The 6,000-nt window shown below is 35.9% G+C and overlaps 2 non-coding genes across 2 annotated transcripts; both read right to left on the bottom strand.

Moving 5' to 3' along the window:
* Positions 1-3,452: 3,452 nt before the first annotated feature.
* On the bottom strand, positions 3,453-3,526 carry TRNAI-AAU (transfer RNA isoleucine (anticodon AAU)). The gene has a single exon. It is a non-coding gene; the product is annotated as a tRNA-Ile (tRNA).
* Positions 3,527-5,727: 2,201 nt separating this feature from the next.
* TRNAI-AAU (transfer RNA isoleucine (anticodon AAU)) lies at positions 5,728-5,801 on the bottom strand. The gene has a single exon. It is a non-coding gene; the product is annotated as a tRNA-Ile (tRNA).
* Between the last annotated feature and the right edge of the window lie 199 nt (positions 5,802-6,000).

Below are 6,000 nucleotides of genomic sequence, written 5' to 3'. Positions count from 1 at the left end.
ACATAAAAACATCAGCAAACACAAAATGCCAAATGTACCTAAAACAGGAGAACATTCAGTATTTCAAAGATCAGCAATATTGAGTAGAGGAAGACTCTCTAATAATGGGTTCCATTGGTGTAATGGTGAGCACTTTGGACTTTGAATCCAGTAATCTGATTTCAAATCTTGGTGGGACCTAACTTTGTTCAATTTGCTTAAAGTTGAATTTTAGGATAGCTTATCTATATTTAAACTTTGTATAAATCCCATCATCTTCAGTGGTTTTTTTACTCCAAACTAATTTTGAAGCTGTTTCAAATCAGTTTTCAACTGGAGAGATGTTTGTCAAACATTTGGAAATAGGAAAAGTTGCAATAAGAATGCAGTGATCCATCACTTGTGCTATGGTTTTAAGATATTCTGGTTTTAACAATTTTCTTCTTCAGTGTGCACTAATGAGAGTAAAGGTCTGTTCTTCTTCTCTTCTTAAAACTTAGTCCCCCATAGTAGATTCAATCACCAAATAAATGTCCTGATTGATTAATTAGCCTTAGCATTTCTTAGATTTGCCATATTGCTATATTTGAGAAAAAGTTTTCTATGTATGCCATACAGAGAAATGCTGCATCAGCCAAAGGATGACAATTTTGTTTATTCCTAACATGGATTTAAAAATTCTCTGTTTTGTATGTGTCTATGATGTTCCCTAGCAAGTTTCAAGGGCTGCTAACTGTAGCCAATGCATTCATCCCACACTTCATGCACTTTGCCGCTGGATAAAATCCCTTCTTGGCATTTCTTGTAGGACAACAAGAAAAATCACATTGCCCGTATGGGGATCGAACACATGACCTTGGCGTTATTAGCACCACGCTCTAACCAACTGAGCTAACCGGCCAAACATAAAAGCATCAGCAAACACAAAAATGCCAAATGTACCTAAAACAGGAGAACATTCAGTATTTCAAAGATCAGCAATATTGAGTAGAGGAAGACTCTCTAATAATGGGTTCCATGGTGTAATGGTGAGCACTTTGGACTTTGAATCCAGTAATCTGATTTCAAATCTTGGTGGGACCTAACTTTGTTCAATTTCCTTAAAGTTGAATTTTAGGATAGCTTATCTATATTTAAACTTTGTATAAATCCCATCATCCTCAGTGGTTTTTTTACTCTAAACTAATTTTGAAGCTGTTTCAAATCTGTTTTCAACTGGAGAGATGTTTGTCAAACATTTGGAAATAGGAAAAGTTGCAATAAGAATGCAGTGATCCATCACTTGTGCTATGGTTTTAAGATATTCTGGTTTTAAGAATTTTCTTCTTCAGTGTGCACTAATGAGAGTAAAGGTCTGTTCTTCTTCTCTTCTTAAAACTTAGTCCCCCATAGTAGATTCAATCACCAAATAAATGTCCTGATTGATTAATTAGCCTTAGCATTTCTTAGATTTGCCATATTGCTATATTTGAGAAAAAGTTTTCTATGTATGCCATATAGAGAAATGCTGCATCAGCCAAAGGATGACATTTTTGTTTATTCCTAACATGGATTTAAAAATTCTCTGTTTTGTATTTGTCTATGATGTTCTCTAGGAAGTTTCAAGGGCTGCTAACTGTAGCCAATGCATTCATCCCACACTTCATGCACTTTGCCGCAGGATAAAATCCCTTCTTGGCATTTCTTGTAGGACAACAAGAAAAAGCACATGGCCCGTATGGGGATCAAACACATGATCTTGGCGTTATTAGCACCATGCTCTAACCAACTGAGCTAACCGGCCAAACATAAAAACATCAGCAAACACAAAAATGCCAAATGTACCTAAAACAGGAGAACATTCAGTATTTCAAAGATCAGCAATATTGAGTAGAGGAAGACTCTCTAATAATGGGTTCCATGGTGTAATGGTGAGCACTTTGGACTTTGAATGCAATAATCTGATTTCAAATCTTGGTGGGACCTAACTTTGTTCAATTTCCTTAAAGTTGAATTTTAGGATAGCTTATCTATATTTAAACTTTGTATAAATCCCATCATCTTCAGTGGTTTTTTTACTCCAAACTAATTTTGAAGCTGTTTCAAATCAGTTTTCAACTGGAGAGATGTTTGTCAAACATTTGGAAATAGGAAAAGTTGCAATAAGAATGCAGTGATCCATCACTTGTGCTATTGTTTTAAGATATTCTGGTTTTAAGAATTTTCTTCTTCAGTGTGCACTAATGAGAGTAAAGGTCTGTTCTTCTTCTCGTCTTAAAACTTAGTCCCCCATAGTAGATTCAATCACCAAATAAATGTCCTGATTGATTAATTTGCCATAGCATTTCTTAGATTTGCCATATTGCTATATTTGAGAAAAAGTTTTCTATGTATGCCATATAGAGAAATGCTGCATCAGCCAAAGGATGACATTTTTGTTTATTCCTAACATGGATTTAAAAATTCTCTGTTTTGTATGTGTCTATGATGTTCTCTAGCAAGTTTCAAGGGCTGCTAACTGTAGCCAATGCATTCATCCCACACTTCATGCACGTTGCCGCTGTATAAAATCCCTTATTGGCATTTCTTGTAGGACAACAATAAAAATCACATGGCCCGTATGGGAATCAAACACATGACCTTGGCGTTATTAGCACCACGCTCTAACCAACTGAGCTAACCGGCCAAACATAAAAGCATCAGCAAACACAAAAATGCCAAATGTACCTAAAACAGGAGAACATTCAGTATTTCAAAGATCAGCAATATTGAGTAGAGGAAGACTCTCTAATAATGGGTTCCATGGTGTAATGGTGAGCACTTTGGACTTTGAATCCAGTAATCTGATTTCAAATCTTGGTGGGACCTAACTTTGTTCAATTTCCTTAAAGTTGAATTTTAGGATAGCTTATCTATATTTAAACTTTGTATAAATCCCATCATCTTCAGTGTTTTTTTTACTCCAAACTAATTTTGAAGCTGTTTCAAATCAGTTTTCAACTGGAGAGATGTTTGTCAAACATTTGGAAATAGGAAAAGTTGCAATAAGAATGCAGTGATCCATCACTTGTGCTATGGTTTTAAGATATTCTGGTTTTAAGAATTTTCTTCTTCAGTGTGCACTAATGAGAGTAAAGGTCTGTTCTTCTTCTCTTCTTAAAACTTAGTCCCCCATAGTAGATTCAATCACCAAATAAATGTCCTGATTGATTAATTAGCCTTAGCATTTCTTAGATTTGCCATATTGCTATATTTGAGAAAACGTTTTCTATGTATGCCATATAGAGAAATGCTGCATCAGCCAAAGGATGACATTTTTGTTTATTCCTAACATGGATTTAAAAATTCTCTGTTTTGTATGTGTCTATGATGTTCTCTAGCAAGTTTCAAGGGCTGCTAACTGTAGCCAATGCATTCATCCCACACTTCATGCACTTTGCCGCTGGATAAAATCCCTTCTTGGCATTTCTTGTAGGACAACAAGAAGAAGCACATGGCCCATATGGGGATCGAACACATGACCTTGGCGTTATTAGCACCATGCTCTAACCAACTGAGCTAACCGGCCAAACATAAAAACATCAGCAAACACAAAAATGCCAAATGTACCTAAAACAGGAGAACATTCAGTATTTCAAAGATCAGCAATATTGAGTAGAGGAAGACTCTCTAATAATGGGTTCCATGGTGTAATGGTGAGCACTTTGGACTTTGAATCCAGTAATCTGATTTCAAATCTTGGTGGGACCTAACTTTGTTCAATTTCCTTAAAGTTGAATTTTAGGATAGCTTATCTATATTTAAACTTTGTATAAATCCCATCATCTTCAGTGGTTTTTTTTACTCCAAACTAATTTTGAAGCTGTTTCAAATCAGTTTTCAACTGGAGAGATGTTTGTCAAACATTTGGAAATAGGAAAAGTTGCAATAAGAATGCTGTGATCCATCACTTGTGCTATGGTTTTAAGATATTCTGGTTTTAAGAATTTTCTTCTTCAGTGTGCACTAATGAGAGTAAAGGTCTGTTCTTCTTCTCTTCTTAAAACTTAGTCCCCCATAGTAGATTCAATCACCAAATAAATGTCCTGATTGATTAATTAGCCTTAGCATTTCTTAGATTTGCCATATTGCTATATTTGAGAAAAAGTTTTCTATGTATGCCATACAGAGAAATGCTGCATCAGCCAAATGATGACAATTTTGTTTATTCCTAACATGGATTTAAAAATTCTCTGTTTTGTATGTGTCTATGATGTTCTCTAGCAAGTTTCAAGGGCTGCTAACTGTAGCCAATGCATTCATCCCACACTTCATGCACTTTGCCGCTGGATAAAATCCCTTCTTGGCATTTCTTGTAGGACAACAAGAAAAAGCACATGGCCCGTATGGGGATCGAACACATGACCTTGGCGTTATTAACACAACGCTCTAACCAACTGAGCTAACCGGCCTAACATAAAAACATCAGCAAACACAAAAATGCCAAATGTACCTAAAACAAGAGAACATTCAGTATTTCAAAGATCAGCAATATTGAGTAGAGGAAGACTCTCTAATAATGGGTTCCATGGTGTAATGGTGAGCACTTTGGACTTTGAATCCAGTAATTAGCCTTAGCATTTCTTAGATTTGCCATATTGCTATATTTGAGAAAAAGTTTTCTATGTATGCCATATAGAGAAATGCTGCATCAGCCAAAGGATGACATTTTTGTTTATTCCTAACATGGATTTAAAAATTCTCTGTTTTGTATGTGTCTATGATGTTCTCTAGCAAGTTTCAAGGGCTGCTAACTGTAGCCAATGCATTCATCCCACACTTCATGCACGTTGCCGCTGTATAAAATCCCTTCTTGGCATTTCTTGTAGTACAACAATAAAAATCACATGGCCCGTATGGGAATCGAACACATGACCTTGGCGTTATTAGCACTACGCTCTAACCAACTGAGCTAACCGGCCAAACATAAAAGCATCAGCAAACACAAAAATGCCAAATGTACCTAAAACAGGAGAACATTCAGTATTTCAAAGATCAGCAATATTGAGTAGAGGAAGACTCTCTAATAATGGGTTCCATGGTGTAATGGTGAGCACTTTGGACTTTGAATCCAGTAATCTGATTTCAAATCTTGGTGGGACCTAACTTTGTTCAATTTCCTTAAAGTTGAATTTTAGGATAGCTTATCTATATTTAAACTTTGTATAAATCCCATCATCTTCAGTGGTTTTTTTACTCCAAACTAATTTTGAAGCTGTTTCAAATCAGTTTTCAACTGGAGAGATGTTTGTCAAACATTTGGAAATAGGAAAAGTTGCAATAAGAATGCAGTGATCCATCACTTGTGCTATGGTTTTAAGATATTCTGGTTTTAAGAATTTTCTTCTTCAGTGTGCACTAATGAGAGTAAAGGTCTGTTCTTCTTCTCTTCTTAAAACTTAGTCCCCCATAGTAGATTCAATCACCAAATAAATGTCCTGATTGATTAATTAGCCTTAGCATTTCTTAGATTTGCCATATTGCTATATTTGAGAAAAAGTTTTCTATGTATGCCATATAGAGAAATCCTGCATCAGCCAAAGGATGACATTTTTGTTTATTCCTAACATGGATTTAAAAATTCTATGTTTTGTATGTGTCTATGATGTTCTCTAGCAAGTTTCAAGGGCTGCTAACTGTAGCCAATGCATTCATCACACACTTCATGCACTTTGCCGCTGGATAAAATCCCTTCTTGGCATTTCTTGTAGGACAACAAGAAAAAGCACATGGCCCGTATGGGGATCGAACACATGACCTTGGCGTTATTAGCACCACGCTCTAACCAACTGAGCTAACCGGCCAAACATAAAAACATCAGCAAACACAAAAATGCCAAATGTACCTAAAACAGGAGAACATTCAGTATTTCAAAGATCAGCAATATTGAGTAGAGGAAGACTCTCTAATAATGGGTTCCATGGTGTAATGGTGAGCACTTTGGACTTTGAATCCAGTAATCTGATTTCAAATCTTGGTGGGACCTAACTTTGTTCAATTTCC

The sequence above is a fragment of the Taudactylus pleione genome, unplaced genomic scaffold, assembly GCF_031769625.1.
Source record: "Taudactylus pleione unplaced genomic scaffold, aTauple2 ptg000085l, whole genome shotgun sequence".
Lineage (NCBI taxonomy): Eukaryota > Metazoa > Chordata > Amphibia > Anura > Myobatrachidae > Taudactylus > Taudactylus pleione.
Note: the sequence above shows the minus strand (reverse complement) of the source record. Positions and strands in the feature narration are given on the sequence as shown.